General features: G+C 42.9%; 1 pseudogene; it reads right to left on the reverse strand.

Annotated features, from left to right (window-relative positions):
• Nucleotides 1–8714: 8714 nt before the first annotated feature.
• On the reverse strand, nucleotides 8715–9972 carry LOC142451174 (alpha-enolase pseudogene; annotated as a pseudogene).
• Nucleotides 9973–19572: the final 9600 nt, after the last annotated feature.

Raw genomic sequence — 19572 nt, forward strand, 5'->3', positions numbered from 1 at the left:
TGGCTGGGGAGGGGTGGAGGAAATCGACTTCCCAGTGCTTGAGGGCAAGATTATCTACAGGCTTGGTGAATGATCTACAAGGAATTCAATGGAGACTTAATTTGTGAGTGGACTCTACAAGTTGACTTTGGCCTGTCACTGTCAGTCATAGACTTCTTCAGACCAGGATGCTTAGAATTTAAGTTCTAAGACAGTGGCCTATACATTTAACCTCATGACCCAGTGACATTCCTCAGACTCTATCATAGACTTTCTCAGGTCTCCATGGAATGCCACATCTTCTTAAATGCCCTTCTCCAGTTATCTGCCTGGACATTGTTTCTCCTGTAAAATACCTCCTTTGTTTGAAATTTCTCTTTTTCTCATCTCAACCACTGCTCTAGTGCTTTTTGAGTATCTCAGCAAGAAGTGCTGGTCACATGATTTTGTATTTCTGTATTTAATTATTGAATATTCAGTGGATTAATAAACAATGAGCATAAAATGTGAACCCTTATAAATGCATGCCTATTTCTAAATTTCATCCCATCTTCAAAGCAGTCCATTTTTCTTCATCTGAATTCTCTAAGATGCAGAGCCTGAGACAGATTTTAATTTAATACTTTATTGGCATCAGAATTCCCAGGTAGCAAGAGTGAGGGGTAAATGGAAGTAAAGCAGGGCTGGAAGGAAAGTGAAGATAAAGCAGTGCCTTTGCTATGTTACGGAGTTGCGCCCAACATAGACCACTGACCCACAAGTAGTTGTAAAGTAACAAAGCAAAACTTTATTACAAAAAGACAAAAAGACAAAAAGCAGAAAGACAAAAAGCAAACCCGGGTTTGGGCTACAGCATGGCCACGCAGGGTCCAACACTGCAGCCCCGAGTCAAATTTTTCTTTTCTTTTTGTAATCGAAGCTAGTGCGGCGGGGAGGGGTTGAGCAAGGAACGGGAAAGGGGGTTTACACAAGATAACAGGGATGCGGGTAGTTCGGCAAGTCCTGCTCAGCTTATCTTGGACCAGATGATCTTGCAAAACTTCTTGCTCACATTTACGAGCAGATATTTGTAAGGTCACAGTGACTTGCTTTTTAAAATAACATACCTCTCTTAGAATGGGGGTGGCACTTAGCTCTTCAAAATGGAGTAACTTAAGACAAATTGTTTTATTCTATTAAGCCTTAACATGCTCTAGTGGAGAAAACAAACAAACAAACAAACCCAATGTACTGCCATGGATCCTATTCAGACTCACAGGAGAGGGTAAAACTGTCCTGGTGGGTTTCGGAGACCCTTTATGGAAGAGGCTGGATGGCATAGTGGGCTGTGTGTTGAGCTCCTTAGTGTTTGGGCTGACTCCCTGTGCCTCAGTTTCACCTTTACACTAAGCACAAGGTCAGTGGCTAGCAGCTCCAAGGGAGAAAGATGTTCACTCCCTTTGAAGATGAATAGTTTCAGAAACGTAAAAGGACAGTTCTACTCTTTCCAATAAGGTGGCTATGAGTGAGGATCGACTTAATGGCAGTGAGTTTGGGACTCTCTGAAAAGAGAAAGCTTCGTTTTAGTCCCAGGAAGCAGTTGGTGGTTTCTGACGCTGACTTTGTAGTTACTAGTCTAATGTGAAATCCACCAGCCACAAGGAGAGAAAAAGGATTCCCCCAATTCAAATGTCATTTATAAAGACACACTTGTTACATCTTAAACAGGAGAAAGACACACCATCAGGATGAGGGACTGGGTAGGAGAGGGGTAGTAATTCATATTCTAGCATTCTCTGCCTGAGGGTGGAGCTATTCACATTGCTGGTTCATGGTCAGTAGAGGAAGGAGTGAAGGCTGAATCACTGTGGAGATTCAAAAGTGGATTGATGGCTATCACTGTTAACTCTAGCATTCTTTCAAACACAGGGCTCAGAATATAAACTCTAAATGGTCAAATTTGCCATTCCAAAGACATGGCTAATTACTTATCATAAAAGGCATCTTCTGAGAGGTAGTTTAGAACCCCTAGGCGTCATTGGGCTCCTGTGGAACTTGTACATGGATCAAGGGGCAGTTGTGGACAACTAGGGAGTATTGCATGGTTCAAAATCAGGAAAGGTGTGCTTTAAGGTTGTATCCTCTCACGATACTTCCTCAATCTGTAGGATGCGAAAATAGAGAAGTGGGTTATATGAAGAGAAATACAGCATCAGAATTGGAGGAAGACGTATGAACAGCCTTTCATATGTAAATGACACAATTTTGTTTGCTGAAAGTGAAGAGGAGGACTTGAAGCACTTGCTGATGAAGGTCAAGGATATGGCCTACCACTCAATATAAAGAAGATCAGAATCCTCACAACTGAACCAAGATAAAAAGAGTGAAGACTGATATTGTCAAGGATTTCATATTGCTTGGATAATCGATGCTCATGGAAGCAGCGGTCAAAAGATCAAAAGATGAAGTGGTTAAATCTGCTGTACAAGACCTCTTTCAAGTGTTGAAAAGCAGGGAGGTTACTTTGAGGACCAAGGTGTACCTGATCCAAGCACCCACACGTATATGAAAGTTGGACATTGACTGGGGAAGACTGAAGAAGAATAGATGCATTTGGATGATGGTGCTGGAGGAGAGTATTGAAGAGCTATGGACTTCAAATCTACCTTAGAAGAAGTGCAACCAGAATGGTCCATAGAGGCCAGGCTGACAAGACTTCCTCTCAGGTATTTTGGACATGCTCCAGGAGAGACCGGTCCCTGGAGAAGTACATTATGTTTGTAAAGTATCAGGGAAGTGAAAAAGAGAAAGGGCTTCGGATTGACACAGTGGCTTCATAATGGGCTCAAGCACATGAGGATGGCCCGGACTGGGCAGGACTTTGTTCTGTGTGCAGAGGGTCCCTAAGGTGGTACCTAGTAGCTGCAGCAGCAATCAACAACAACTTGCCTCAAAACAACGAGCTCTGTTGGCACTTTCGGATAAATATTGGACTGCTAATAGCAAGGTAGGTTCTTCAACCCCACCAGCTGCTCCATTCAAGAAAGATGAGGCTATTTTCTTCATATTATTGATAATAAAACCAAGATTAGATAAACAAAGGTAATTATCCAAAATTACCTAACTATTATGGGTTCGTTGGAAATGGTGGCTTTTAAACTCTTTGCTCAAAGTAGTGGTGGTGGAGTGGTAACCGGCTGGGTTGTTAACTGAAAGGCCAGAGCTTGGAAACTGACTGCCAGTTGCTGTGGGGGAGAAAGAACCATGGGATTTCCTCTCATCCACGTTATCTACCGACATCCAGTACCTTTCTACACAGACCGAGGCAGTAGGATACAGTAGGACCCATGGGGTTTCATTTACTTATTCGTAGTTTTCTTGACATTATATTCACATATCCTACACTTCCAAAGTTAAATCACTTTTTAAAAGAGTTGTATGTGCACCACCACAATCAGTTCTAATGCCTCCCGCCCCCACATTCATTGTTTGCTCCCCAAATCCTCTTATAACTGCCCCCATAACCTTGATAAACCATTGCATCAATTATTGTCTGTATGCATCCTCTCCTGTTATTCCAAACTGGGAGACCCAACTGAAACAATAACAAACAAAACAAGACAGTCAGAAGACAATAATGATATAAAAATAAAAAATAAAGAGTAAGAAAGAAAAGACCACCATCAATACTTTAAAAAAAAATACCCAAAGAAGACATTTCTGTCATAGAAACACTTGAGCCTAGAGCAAATTCAGGTTGGGTCAAAAGGAACGTCAACTAGCCAAGTACCACATTATACCATGGTCTGAGCCACGATAATCAAATATACAATAATCTCTGGTAGTAAAACTGCTTGAGCCCCCCACCTGTGGCCAGAGGGAATCTGCCAGAGGCTTCATCTGACTAGATACTCTGCCGATGGGTTTTGGGCTCCTATTGTCCTCCATAGCCTTCTCCAAATCGAGGGTTCACAATTTAATCTCTGGTACTTTTCCCTTCATCATATTTGGATTTTGTTAGTCATCTCTGGGTCACACACTGTGGGAAATGGAGGAGTGGAAAGAGAGTGTCTGAGGACAAATTCTCTACCCTCTTGATTAAGGAGCCTGGGAGGCCAGGGCTCTGGTGGAGGGAGACCTTCACATTTCTGAATTGAAGAAGAGTCCCAGTCATATTCTCCTAACTAAAAATTATCCTCCAAAATGTTGCCCCATAATAATGCCAATTTAAAGATGTTGCTATTCTGTAGTACACCCAGAGGCTATTGTTAGGAGCAATCAGACCCTGTGGTCAGCCCCACCCTAAGTGGAGCCCATTCCCTTCTGATACAGATCATAGATTGCTCCCCTGGAGAAGAGCTCAGGGACACCCAAGGTCAAGCCAGCTCAGGGATGGCCAAGGTTCAGCCGCCATCTTAACTGTAGGCCTGCCCATTCTGTTATGTATGTGCCTCTAATACCTGCACATCCTGCCATGTGTACACCCCTAGTACTGCCCCTTCCTATTACATGTATGTCTCTAGTGCTCTTCCTGTTATGCATGTGCATGACGTGGCTCGCTTGCCTCAAGATTATACAAGCCCACTGGAGAATCCATCCACTCTCTTGTTCCTGCCTTCAGGGCAGAGCTGAGCACTTGCAAGTTTTGGGTGTGGTCCTTTATTCCTTTACTTTTAATTGCACAATCGCTCCACACGACCCTGTTGGTTGTGGAGGCGGGTCCCCTACAGCACAGGCTGGTGTGCTTCTTCCGTGTGAACGTTGTTCCGTGTTGACAGCTCACTTAGATGGCTGCTGAGATATCCCACTGTAAAGGTCTCTGGGAGGCAGTTTATAATGGGAAATTCCTTCAAACATCAGGTTATTATTCTTATATTTGCCCAGAAAAACAGGACGATGTTGTGGATTCTAACAGTGATGATAAACGCATGGAAGCAGCAAATTTGATTAGCTTATTTGATTAGCAGTTGCCTGATCTAAAAATTCTCAGGTATGTATATAAAAAAATCCATATAAAACCAGAAAACTAAAGGGACACTTGCTTTATCTTGATTGGGTATGTGGCTTTGATTGCATTTCTGTGAGTGGAAAAATCTCAGGAGAACCGTATTGTCATAGAAGACAGGAGCTGGCTCATAGAGCTAATCTTTGCGACTGCCCCGTGTTTGTTATTTGTTGTCCACTCAACTGCATGCTTGCCTTTGTGGGTAGCTGGGACTTCCTCTTCAGCCAAACTTGTCGGTGTGGAAATTCCAAGCAGAGGCAGCTATGGAGGAAAACTGCAGCCCCCTTGTGTCTGTGGCTTAGGAAGGTGAATGGGAAGGCAGCTAGGCTGAGAGAGAATATTTCTGATGCTGGTCTACCCTTTCCATGTTCCTCTGGCCCACTCCAAAAGGAACAGTGTTAATCAAAAAATACTCTTGTATTGAGCTGGGTCTAGTTGGAGGCACAGGAGAGTTGGAACTTTCTCTGTTCTATTAGGTGCATTTTCTGACTCCCTCTTACTTCAGGCCAGAAAGCCTATGGTACCAGCAGGAATAAAATAATCACAGCCTTTTTTTTTTTTTTTTTTTGCTGCTGGCTCTGTGCATGTGGTCAAGTGATTATTTGCCAGACTGCTGATAGGGTGGAAGCAAGGTATCCTGAAGGTGTCTGCTACTAACAGCAATCTCACTGGGTGATTTAGGGAGGCTGCAAGAGTTCAGGGCTCTGTGGGAGGTGAAAAGCAATTTCACTAGCAGAATAAGGATGCACTTTCAGATGACACACATGGCGATATCTGCCCAGCTAAGCAAAATAGCTAGGTGCCAGGAAGCCACAGTTAGAGGGTCAGGTATCCCATGGAACTCTCAGGCCTTTTCAAAGCTAGGTTCAAAGTCTTCTTTTCCACTTTCTAATGTGCATCTGTTGAATCAACCAGGATTACCGCACTTTTTTCTAACTCAAAATCTCACTGCCATGGAGTCAACACTGACTCATAGAGAACCCCTGTGGGCTTCTGTGTCTGTTTATGGGAGTAGAAAGCCCCATCTTTCCCTCATTGGAGCTGCTGGTGGTTTTGAACTGCTGACCATGAGGATCCCAGCCCAAGGTGTAACCATTACATAACCAGGACTCCACGCACCCCTTTCAAGGGAGCCTCATGGCTGACCAAGAATGCAGTGACCCAGAGAGGCACTGGAATGCACAGCAAACTGGTCCAGATGCGTTTTGAGAAGCAGTGTTGTGCATCTTGCAGACTCCCCACCGTCTCTTTCCCAAATTGGCACAGGGTAGCCCCGCACAGAGGTTTCTTTCTGGGATTGAAATTAAGAAGGGAGCAAGGGTCAATCTGTCCCCAGTGTTTCTGTTAGTCTTTCTGACACGTTTCCTGTCAACTGAGACCACACAGGTGACTACCATCCAACCTTTATCTCATGTCTTCCCCTCTGCCTTCTAGTTTCCAAATCCCTTGACTCTGGCAATAGTGAATGCTGTACTAACTTCCAAGTCCATCTAAATATGATAGAGTCCATCAGGTATAGCCACTGATATATTTAATGCACGTTCAAAATTTAGAATGTCTTTCTTTCTCAACTGCCTGTTTTCTAAATGATTGCAATCTTGCAAACTCTCCTTGGAGGTTAACAAAAGGAATAATAGCCCCTGCTCTTTCCATTTCTTCTTTAATAATCCTGATTCAGCCCTCACCTTTCTCCCTGTGAACATACTTAGGGTACACTAGGAAGAGGGCCATGTTTTCAAAATGGAAGCATAAAAACAACAACAAACAAAACTCCCAAACCTCACTGCTATGGAGTCAATTCGAACAGAGCAGGAGTCAAAAGCCTTGCTTTCTCCTGAGGAGTGGCTGGTAGTTTTGACCTTGTGGTTAGCAGCCCAACCAGTAGCCCACTGTGCCACCAGGGCTCTGGATGGCAGCACAGAAAACCATAAGAAAAGAAGATGAAAGTTGCGTGGTGGATCCAAGGAGTCTTCAGGTAGCCAAGGGACTTGTTACATCAGATGGCGAGAGAGGGATGGATCACCATTCTGGGTTTGAAAACACCCAGAAAAAGAACTAATGGGACCACGAGAGAAGATGAGGTGCGGCAGAATGGCCACGACTCAGAGGTCTCCACTGTCTCTGTTGTGTCAGTCGCTTAATTGAGAACTGTGTGGACCAGGAGGTGTTTGGATGAATGATCAAAGACACGATGATGGTTGCAAATGAGCACCATGCCAATGCTTAGGCTGGGCTGGAGTGGGGATCCAGGAAATGTCACATTCCAGGTAAACTGGCCCAGGCAGACTCTCTGGGCAACATGCTGCTTTCTGAGCCACTAATGATGACACCTGCTCCCTCCCTGGGGTGTTCTGTGAGTCAGAGACTCCAGTTAGCATCGCTGTTACTATGCCGCACATACTAGCAGCAAAGCAGGGCACCAGGGCTTACTGTTGTCACCAGAGCAGGGGACAACCCTAATCTCTCCTAGCTCTCTCCCTTTCCACTTTTGCTGATAGCCAATCAACCGTATTGCTTCCACCTCTCACTGTCTTTAGGATGTCTTGCTATTTTCCATCACTGTAGACCAAGCTGTCACCTTTATCCCCCTAGATGATAGCAAGGGCTTCCAGAGAGCTTATTCCAATCAAACTTGATGTCTTCTATTTTGATTTCCCTATTTCAGAGTGATTTCAATCAAGTTCCTCCTTAGATTAAATTCTTCAATGGCTCCTTCCAGGGTTTCAAACTCTCCTCCTCTCTTCACCCTCATCTGAGAATACTTTCTCTTCCTCTGAATGTTTGTCCAGTTCCTAAAGCAAGGACTGCTTTTGTTTTGTTTTTCAAAAGAAGACACTATTTTTGTACTACAGTTTCACAGAACACATCCCTACATTTCTCCCCCAGCAACCCACTCAATAGGCAATAGACAGCCAGCATCTACTCACGCTTTTGATTCTAGCTTAACTATCTTTCCCCCTAGCAACTTCTCAAAGAGTTATAGGTGAGCATGAATTAAGTGATTTCTATCTCATAAGGAAACCAACAGAAACAATGTAGAAATGTCAAGATATTTACAAGATGTTTTGAAGAATGAAGGCACCTCTGGGTAGGTTTGAACCACCAATCTTTTGGTTAGTAGGCTAGTGCTTATCCATTTGTATGAACCAGGAACATGCCCGAGTGTCAAAATAAAAGCACTAAGTTACATGTAAAATTGATTAATGTACTACAAGGTAGCACAGCCTTAATTTTCCCTTATTTACTATAACATTTTACCAGATAATTATATAGTCTCCCAGGCTTGTAAAATGTCTACCATCCCTTATCAGTGATATTTATCTGTCCATCCATCCATCCATCCATCCATCCATCCATCCATCCATCCATCCACTTATCGTTTTCATCACTTTCCTGCACGCTGGTCAGACCATAGTGGGCTGCACGTGGTGCTGTAGTGGGTGATGCTGGAAGTCATTCCACTTGTGTTTTTTTGCTCTTCTTTTTTTGTAGGGGCCCCTGACGTTTATTTTGCAAACAAAACCATTGGGGATGTTGCCTGCTGACACCTCAGGATGACAGTGGGGCGCTTGGTGGGAAGCTCTCAAGACGGGCGGGGAGTTGGGACGTCACAGGATCACAAAGCTGGGGTTCCAACACGTGTCCAGCTGATCTGGCTTGACTGCGGGGACAGCTCTAGTGAAGCTCTAGTGAAGCGGAGAGAACTCTGACAGGCTTGGGGAGAGACTACCAGAGGTCTTGCCTGGCCAGCTTATTTGGCGAAGGGATTTCTGAACTTCTGACCAGCAAACTTGGCCTTGCTGCCCAGTTCCTCTTCAGTTCTGAGGATTTGGTTGTACTTGGCCAGGCACTCAGATCGGCATGGCGCCCCGGTCTTGACCTGTCCAGTGCAGAGTCCCACCACCACGTCAGCCATGAAAGTATCCTTGGTCTCCAGAATGATGAGACACCAGGACGTCCCACCCATTACACTAGGCCAGCTTGCACGCCTGCAGAGACTCAGTTACGGAGCCGATCTGGTTCACTTGGAGCAGGAGGCAGTGCACGACTTCTCGCCTGCAGCCTTGGCGATTCGCTTCGGGTTGGTCACTGTGAGATCGTCCCCTACCACCTGGATCCCAGAACTGGCAGTGAACTTTGCCCAAGCATCCCAGTCATCCTGGTCGAAGGGGTCTTCGATAGACCCCACTGGGTACTTCGTGATGAAGGACTTGTCTGCCAGTTGGTCAGGTGAGATGTACCTGCTGGGGTCATCAGGAGACTTGAAGTCAACGTCGTATTTCCCAGACCTGAAGAACTCGGAGGCAGCTATGTCCATGCCAATCACCACCTTGTCGGTATAACCAGCTTTCCCAATAACGTTCTTCAGCAGCTCCAGGGCTTCTTTGTTCTCCAAGATATTGGGGGCAAATCCGCCTTCATCCCTGACATTGGTAGCATCCTTGCCGTACTTCTCCAATGCGCATGGCTTCCTTGAAGTTGGCTGCTCTGACGGGGAGGATCATGAACTACTGCATGGTCAGCTTGTTGCGGGCGTGGGAGCCGCCGTTGATCACATTGAAAGCAGGAACACGCAGGATAACTTTGGAATTGCCAGCCAAGTCAGCAATGTGACGGTAGGGGGACTCCCTTCTCAACAGCTCTGGCCTTGCACACAGCGAGGGACACGCCCAGAATGGCATTTGCACCAAATTTTGATTTTTTTTCTGAGTTCCTTCCATCTCAATCATCAGCTTGTCGATCTTTTCCTGTTCCATAACGCTTAGCTTCTTGCTAACCAGGGCAGGCACAATTGTTTTATTGATGTGCTCAACAGCCTCTGAGACACCTTTGTCCAGATACCGGGTCTTATCATTGTCCCAGAGCTCCAGGGCCCCATAGCTTCCAGGCGAGGCACCACTGGGCACGGCAGCTCTGAATAGCCCTTTGGCGGTGTAAAGATCGACCTCAATGGTGGGATTTCAACGGGAGTCGAAGATCTCTCTGACATGAACCTTGTGGCTAGGCATGATGGATTTCTGGCCGTGGTTCTTGTCACCCAGGAAGGAAGTGGAGGAGGCTGCAGACGCGGAGTCGGGTGTTGGGTCAGCAGAGCGCAGATGCTGCGACTGCCCTCCACTTGTATTTCAGATACCAGCAGGGTCATCCAAGGTGGACAGGTTTCATCAGAGCTTCCAGACTAAGAACAGACTTTGAAGAAGGAATAGGCTATTTACGTCTGAGGAATTAGCCCATGAAAACCTTAGGAATAGCAGTGGAACATTGTCAGATCTGGAAACCTCATGAATACATAAACAACAGTGATAAACATAAACAAACGAAGACTATATATGTGGGTTTCTCCAGATGGAATACACAGAAATCCAATAGGTCAGTTCTTTGGGGATAGATGATGGAGAAGTTCAATATCATCAGAGAAAATGAAGCCAGGTGCTAACTGAGGAGCAGACTATCGATTGCTTATATCCATAAGTTCAAGTTGAATTTGAAGAAAATGAAAACAAGCCCAGAAGAGCCAAAATATGACCTAGAGTATATTTCACCTAAATTTTGAGAACATCTCAAGAATAGGCTTGACGCATGAAACACTAATGACAGAAGACATGATGAGCTCTGGGGTGACATCAAGAACACGAAGAAAGCACAGAGCCATTAAAACGAGAGGAAAGGAAATGAAGATTAAAGTGGATGTCAGAAGATTAAGAAACTTTCTCTTAATTATCAAATTGTTAAAGCAAAAAGAAGGAATGACGAAGCAAAAGCACTGTAAAGAAAATGTCAAAGGGAAGACCCAGAAGACCAAGTAAAGTAGTCTAATGAAGTGTGCAAGGGCCTGGGGTTAGATAACCAAAAGGAGAGGCTTGGTCAGCACATATCAAGTTGAAAAAACCGGAGAGAAAACCCCAAATGTCCAGTTGCAATATCGAAAACTTTTATGGGCAAAATATTGAACAAAGCAGGAAGTATCAAAAGAAGAAGGCAGAAATACACAGAATCACTGTACCAAAAAGAGCTAGTAGACATTAAACCATTTTAAAAGATAGTGTATTATCAAGACTGAATGGTACTGAAGGAAGAAATCTAAGCTGCACTGAAAGCATTAGTGAAAATAAGGCTCCAGGAATTTGTGGAATACCCAATTGAAATGTTTCAACAGGCTGATGAAGCCATGGAAGCACCTTAGTCTATGCCAAGGAATTTGGAAGACAGCTGCCTTGTCAACTGATTGGAAGAGATTCATATTTGTACACATTCCAAGGAAAGATGACCACATAAAAAGTGGAAATTATTGAAGCATATCATTAATATCACATGTAAGAACTTTTTTTTTCCCGCTGAAGCCCCGTGAACAATTGCAGCATTACATGATCAGAAAGCTGCTAGAAATTCAAGCTTCATTTAGAAGGGTATGTGGCATGAAGGGTAGCAAATTAAATTCCACTTGAAAAAGCTGACTTTACATAGAACTTGGCCAATTGCAGTAGAGAATGTCATATAATTACTTGTGTTTTAAAATTTTTTTTACTATGCAAGGCCTTTGACAGTTTTGTTCATAAGTATAGCATCCAACCAACTAGGTATAACATTGAGAAGAACTAGAATCCTAGGACACTTCACTGGACTCATGGAGCCTGCACATGGATAGAGAAGCAATTTTTGGAACAGTACAAGGTAATTCTCTGTGGTTTGAAATCAGGAATGGTGTGTGTCAGGCTTGTATCTTGTTACCATCCTTATTGAGTCTGTATGCTGAGCAAATACCCAGCAAAGCTAAACTGTATGAAAAAAAGAGCACAGCATCAGGATTGGAGGAAGGCTTATTAACAACTATCGATAAAAGATGACACAAGCTTGCTTGCTGTAAGTGAGGAGGACTTGAAGCACTTGCTGATGAAGATCAAAGATTGCAATCTTCAATAGGGTTTACAACTTACTGTAAAGAAACAAAAACCCTCGCAACTGGACTATTAGGTTACATCATGATGAGTGACAAAAAGATTGAAGTTGTCAAGGATTTTATCTTGCTTGGATCCACAAGCAAGGCAAGAAATCAAATGACCATTGAACTGGAATCAGCAGTCAAGATATCAATATGCAATCAGCAGTCAAGAAATCAAATGACCATTGAACTGGGTAAATCTGCTGCGCCAGACCTCTTCAGACTATTGAAAAGCAAGGATGCTTCTTTGAAGTCTAAAGGCTGCTTGACCCAAGCCATGGTATTTTCAATCACAGCATATGCATGTGAAGTTGGACATTGAATAAGGAAGAATTAATGTATTTGAATTAGGGTGCTGGTGAAGAATGTTGAAATACGATGGACAGCCTAAAGAACAAACCGATCTGTCTTGGAAGCAGTACATGCAGCATGTTCCTTAGAAGGGAGGATGGTGAGGCTTGGTCTCACGGCCATTGGCCATGGTATCAGGAGAGATCAGTCCTTGGGAAAAGATGCCGTGCGTTGCGCAGTGAGAGGACAGTGCAAAGAAGAAAGCCCTCAAGGAGATTGAGTGACACAGTGGCTGCAACAATGGACTCCAATATAAGAACGTTTGTGAGGATGGCACGTGGTTTGTTTTGTATTGTTGGATGGCAGTGTTTTGTTCTGCTGTCTGTAGGGCCGCCCTGAGTCACAACCAGCTCAGTGACACCTAGGGACAACAACACAACCTACAATCTGTCTACTTTTGAAAGCATACTCAGCAGAACATGTCATTTCAACAATTCTGACATGTATAACTCAGTGACATTGACTAGAGCCTTCAAATTATGGAACCAGTCTTGCCCTTTCTTTCTGAATTGATCGTCCCCCATTCAGTAAACTCACTGCCCCCTCGTTTCCTATCTAATTTTGGCATTGCTGTGAGTTTGATTTTGTATAGCTAGATCTTAAAAGGGCACAATACTCAGTGCAGACAATCTTTATTAGCTAACCTGAACTGTTCGTTGGTTTCAGGAAGTCTTCAGGGGCATTTTCGATTTAAGGCTTATAGATTGTCCTAGGGTAATAATGTCTGGACTTTATCTAGTTGCAATGTCCTCAGAAAGTGTGGATTTCATGAGAATTTGAAGTTGTAGCCTGCATTTTCTGTAGAAACTTTGATCACAATGTTCAACAGTGATAGCTGGGCACCATACAGGTCTCTGGTCTCCTGGCAAAGGAGGCAGGTGCTGATGGAGGGAAGGAGCCACACATTTTACTTAGTTAAGGATTAAAAACACCCTAAAATTTTATGAGAGACTCAGAAAGTCAATAAGCTTTATTAAAAATATGTTCTCCAATGTAAGATATGAAAATAATAATCTATAACTTACCAAGGGTTTGTGAGGGAGGGTTGGTGGGGGAGGAAAGGAAGAGAAATGGGGAGCTGATATCAGGGGCTCAAATGGGAAGAGAATGCTTTGAAAATGATGGTGGCATATGTGCAAATGTGCTTGACACACTGGATGGATGTAGGGATTGTGATAAGATATTTAAGAACCCCCAGTAAAAGTATTTAATAAAAAGAAAAGAAAGTCCTCATATGATATAAAACTATTGAGCAATTATCCTTTTGCTCTATTTCTAAGTTTTCAATGATGTATTCTTAACTCCAGCAAAGTCTTCTCTCCTTCCCCGGTCTAAATTAGACTCTCCTGACATATTCCCATTAAATACCTACACATGCTCTTTGTAACACAATCATAATTGCATACATTACTTTAATATTTTCTGCTAATCTTATGGAGATAGCAACTGGACTGCCAGTTCCTGGAGGGCATGAAAGGAGAAAGAGAGAGAGAGAGAGAGAGAGAGAGAGAGAGAGAGAGAGAGAGAGAGAGAGAGAGAGAGAGAGAGAGAGAGAGAGAGAATGTGTGTCAGGGGTGGGGAGTAGGGGAGATGAGCAGTGAGCCAGTAATGACAGGGACTGGGGAATAGTAAGTATTCTAAAATTGATGGTGAGGAGGGTGTAACTTTTTTGTTCGTGTTTGATCAATCAAATTGTATCTGAGAGGAATTACTGAGAGATGAACGATGGGTAAATATAATAGTGGAGGGAGAGGAAAGAAGAAAAAAATTGCATGTGTGTATTTGTTCATATATGTATATATACACACACACACAAATGCAACAAGGAAGCAGATGAACTTTGGGCCTTTACTTAAGTCTCACCTCAGTATAAGAATGTTTTGTTCTAATAATGTGGCCTTGTTTGATACATTCCTGACATGATTGCTGAAGACAAAATGGGTGCAAAAGCAAATGTGAAGAAAGCTGATGGAGCCTGGCTATTAAATTATATAGTATCTGGGGTCTTAAAGGCTTGTAGCTAAACAAGCAGCCATCTAGTGGGAAAGCAACAAAGCCCACATGGAAAAAACACTACTACCTGTGTGGCCATGAGGTATCAACCTAGAGAAGTATCAGAAGTTCAAAAACAAGCGACCAAATCAATGTGAAGGGGTGGAAATGTGGTGGAAACCCAAAACCCACCTGTAAGATAATTGGACAGTTCCTCTCAGATGAGCCCTCTGGAAGGATGATAATCCAGGTTGCAGTATGGCAATGAGGGACCACATAACTGTCCTCTAGTTCTTTAGTATTTTCTCCCCTTACTATTATATATTTTTATTTGTTTTAACTCATTAATCATGTTAGATTTTCATATGTTCATTTGTATATTTAAGATCATTCGGTACACGAAAATCAAGATAGAGAACCCTTCAGAAAGAGAAATGAGAGTAATGGTTTCCTGGGAGGATGGGAAGAGAGAGACAGAGGGTGGGGAGAAGGCTGTGGGGGAGCCGATAGCATTGGTGACTATATAACCCCACTTGATCAAACAACAGAATTGTATGTAAATGGGTATAATGGATTGTGTCAGATGTAGCCAAAAAAACCAAAAAACCCAAAACTATTATGAAAAAAAAGGGGGGTTCCTGGGGCTATGGTAGGAGAGAGAGGGGATTGTGGTAGCAACTGTACACTACTACTTGATGTGATCGAGCCATTGAATGTTATTCTATCTTTAAGAGTTTCTAATTATATATATATATTCTCTGCTAGACTGTAAACACCACAGGAACTGGGACTTCCAGATCTATATAGGCAGCTACCTACAACGTCTTTTATTAGATGTCTCATAGTCATCTTAGACTTGAATAAAACTGAAATTCAACTCCTGATTATTCTGTGACATTATAGATAGCTCCCCTCAATCCACCTAACTGCTCAGTTCACGAACCTTTGCAATGTTGTATGTATTACTTCAATCTATGCCATAAATTACACATTATAATTATTATTGTAAAAATCATTCCTTTAACAAGTTCATTGAGGTGTAATTGACATAAAATAATGGCCCATATTTAAAATATATAAATAAATAGGATTTGATATAAGTATTGGGTACAGTGCGTTACTTGAACCCAACCCAAGCCCACTGGCACCAAGTTAATTCCACCTCATAGTGACCCTATATAGCATTTCCAAGACTGTAAATCTTTACAGGAGCAGTAGCCTCATCTTTCTCCTGAATTGTAGCTGGTTGGTTTAAACTGTCAACCTTGTGGTTAGCAGTTCAATGCTTACCCGTCAAGGCCACCAGAGCTCTGTAAAGTCATTATAACTCCCATTAAATGATTAGTTAGAACTATGCAGATATGAGGTGTGCTGGCTCACCAAGGGTCTTGAACAGTTTTCTAATAATGCAAACAAGGGACATGGTCCCATGAAAGTAAGGTGTATAGAACTCCAGCATGTGGCTGGGCCAGTTTTGACATCCTCCTGGGCTTAAAAATGAGCCACCCCAGAGGCAGAAAGAGGATCTCACTATGATCAAGAAAGAAAAACCAGGAATGGAACGTGGTCTTTGGACTCAAGATCCCTCTGCTAAACTTCCTCAATCCAGAAGACCAAGGGTTGTGAATCCAGAGAGGGCAAGCACAGGAGTATAGAAACCGGGCAGCAGAACAGACAGGACAGGGAGAAGATACCTTCCCTGCCCACAGACTGAGAGAGCTGAGTGCCTTAGACAGGAGGCTTGCTTATGGAATGCGGTGTCTCGGAGCACTTACTAACAAAGCTAAAAGAACTTGCGGATACTTTTTGAAGCAGGGCAGGGGCTAGACAGAAGCGACAAGTGGCAGAGAGCAGTATGTCTGTGGGCACACCTGGCAGAAGACTCTCTTGATTGAAGAACAACTGTATCCTGAGCATTCCTGATCTTAAACTGTAGCTTGTTACTTCCCTAATACATCCCAAAACTGTGAGTACGTCTGTGACTTCTACGTGGCCATTATAACAAATTATTTAACCCAACAGAGAAGTAAAGAGTGCAGCGAGAGGGACAACAGGTGTCAGAATGGGCAAAAAGGTTAGAGTGGAAGAATGGCCGCATATCAATCCACCTTGGACAATTCATACTGCTGACCGTGACTCTTTCCTCTCCTGATCATTAGAAGAGACGCTGGCCCTATGGCATTGTTGCGGCATGTTGCTGTTCATTTCTGTTGAGTTGATTCCAACTCCTGGTGACCCCATATGTGCAGAGGAGATCGGTTCCAAAGGGGTTTCAAGGGCGTGACCTTTTGGAATCAAACTTCCAGGATTGTCTTCTGAAGTAACTCCAGATGCCTTTGCAACATCCGACTTGCTTAGTATATGAATACCTAATCATTTGGACTTATAAACTCAGGGACTCCATTGACTTTAACACCCAGCTCTCATAAAACTGGGCCCATTCAACATTACCATGCTATTGCCTAGAAGGGAGACACACGTGAAAGCCCCAGAGAGCCATGATCGATTCTTAGGACTGAGGGAGCCTTCTTAAGAATTCCAGGATACCACATTCCACATTCTTGGCCACTGCATGTGACAGCTTAAGTCCTCTTGCTTTGACTCTTCTAGAGAGTCTTGCTTTCTTAAAAAAATACATCATTTTATTGGAGACTCTTACAGCAATCATAACAATCCCTACATCAATTGTATGAAACACATTTGTACATATGTTGCCACCATCATTTCCAAAATAGTTTCTTTCTACTTGAGCCCTTGGTATTAAGCTCCTCTTTTTGCCCGCCGCCCCACACCCTACCACCCTCATGAACCCTTGACAGTTTATTTTTATTTTAATATTATACACTGTCCACTGTCTCCCTTCACCCATGTTTCTGTTTTTGTCCCCCTGGGTGGAGTGGTGCTGGTGGTTCTACCTCAATCATTGCTATTGGTTCCCCCTTTCTCCCTCTTCTCCCCCACCTTCCCCTACCCTCATGGTATCGTTACTCTCATTACTGTTCCCGAGGGATTTATCTGTCCTGGATTCTTTGCATTGAGAGTGCTTATCTGTAACGGTGTACACACCCTGGCCTAGATTTGTATGAGTCCTGCTTTCTTATGGGAATAGTAGAACTCCTTCTCTTTTTCGGAAGGCCAGGTACTTGTCAGGAGAGAAGTCTGGTTCACCTGGCAGGCAAATCATAAATCATAATCTTTCGTCGATGGGACATTGGGGCTGTGGACCATGTTATGACGAATCAACAAAAGTAACAAGTGAAGTGTTGGCAACAAGTGAGGCTCCAAAGGGCGATTCAGGAGTATTGGAGATCAAGACAGGCTGTCGGCAGCCTGCACCAGGGATTGCTGACAACATAGAGGAATTAAGATTAATCACTCTCCTGGGCACATATTATCTGTCCCAGGGGCCTGTATCCTTGGCTCCTTCGATCTAGAGTTTTGGAACACAAGATTATTGGCAGCTGATGGTGTCTAAATTATTCATGCATCCTTTGACTTAACAGCTTGTAGAAAACACAATTCGTCTATGTTTTTTTTTTCAAGAGCTCTAGCTGCATTTGAATTGTGGGATCTCACTGCTTAAGGTTACAAATGGGAACAGTGAGATAGATTTAGGGAGAGGGGATAGAGAATCTTCTCTCCTGTGTATTTTGAAGTTGAAAATATTATGTTCAGGGATAAATAATGAGATAAGAAATAAGATTTATAAAAGATTGTTTTTTTCTTGAGTAAGCAGGTGCATCTTCGAGTGTCAGCATTTGATTGCTTTGGGATTGTGCATAATGCTCTGTGTACATTGCTATCTCTGCATTTCTATATTATCTAATAATCATTCATTTATGGATCTATCCCCCATACCAGGTGAACTCCTTGTGGACAGAAACTGAGTTATTAATCTTTGTATCCTCAGCACTTACCAGTGATGAATGATAAAAGGCACTTTCCTTCTCTACGATGTATATATTATCCAAGAGTCCTTTGATTTAGAAATTCCTTCATAGCCAGCATCATATTTTCTTTTTCTGTTGTAAGTAGGAAGCAGCTTAGAACAGAAACTAATAAGCATTTGGTGAATGTTGATGATGCTAATGATGACATCTAGTTTCCATGACAACATGCACTTATTCTTACAGTGCTTCTTGGACCATGTGAAATTAGGAAAAAATATACACTTCTTCCCACATTTTCTTTGGAGAAAATCTTTTGTATTACAAGGTTGCCATCCACCTAGGAGGTCTAGCTGCCTCCTATTTTTTTTATGTTGTCTTCATTCTAATTAGTGAAGTCATGGTCTACATGTTTTAGATTATACTGAGGTCAAGTTTAAGAATGGCATTGCTGGTGGATAAGGAATGTGGGTATTTAAAAATATATGCATGACAAAACCATTCCATCACATGTCACCATTTTTTGTCTTCACACATTTTCCCATTCTGGTTGCATGTTGCTGTAAAAAAAACAACAAAAAAAACCCCCTCACTAGCACCGAGTGGATGCTGACTCAGCCAGGGCAGAACTGCTCTGGCAAGTTTCTGAGACTGTTTACAGGAGAACAAAGCCTCGGTTTTCTCTCGTGCAGGGGCTGGTGGTGTTGAGCTGCTAACCTTAACAATGGCAGCCCAGTGCATAATCATGTCATCAGGCCTCCATTATGTTGCGTCAGGTACCACCAAATCAGTTATGACTCATAGTGTATATGTATAATATATTTGTAACAGAATGAAACACTACCCAGCTCTACACCATCTTCACAGTCATTCCTGTTTGAGCCCATTATTTTAGCTACTGTGTCAGTCCATTTTATTTATATTTCCCCCACTTTTCTCTGACCTTCTACTTTACCAAGAAATGTGATGCCCTTCTCTAGGGCCTGGTCTCTCCTGATGACATGCCCAAAGTATGTGAGACAGTGTTTCCCCATCCTGGCTTCTAGGAGTCATTCTGGTTACAGTCATGTCAATACAGATGTATTCATTTTTCTAGTTGTCCATGTATATTTATCTTTTTCACTAATACTGCAAATCAAAGGCATTCATTCTTCTTTCTCTTCCTTCCTTGTGTAAACTAAATTCCACTCACAGTAAGCCTCAGACTCACTTCTGAGTCTGTATAGAACACACTGAAAGCTGTGAAAGGGGGATCCGAGCTCTTCCTGGACTGTGTCTACCCAGTGGATATCCAACTGGTGTGCACCAGCTCAGCAGTACTGGTTGTTAAATATAGAAATACTTGGTCACTCTCGCCTCTTCCCCCCTGTCATCTACTTTTTTCAGAAGGTAGCAACTTGTATGTATCCTTCTTCTGGTCATTAGATTTTATATAAACT

The sequence above is a fragment of the Tenrec ecaudatus genome, chromosome 6 (assembly GCF_050624435.1).
Source record: "Tenrec ecaudatus isolate mTenEca1 chromosome 6, mTenEca1.hap1, whole genome shotgun sequence".
In the NCBI taxonomy this organism is placed as follows: domain Eukaryota; kingdom Metazoa; phylum Chordata; class Mammalia; order Afrosoricida; family Tenrecidae; genus Tenrec; species Tenrec ecaudatus.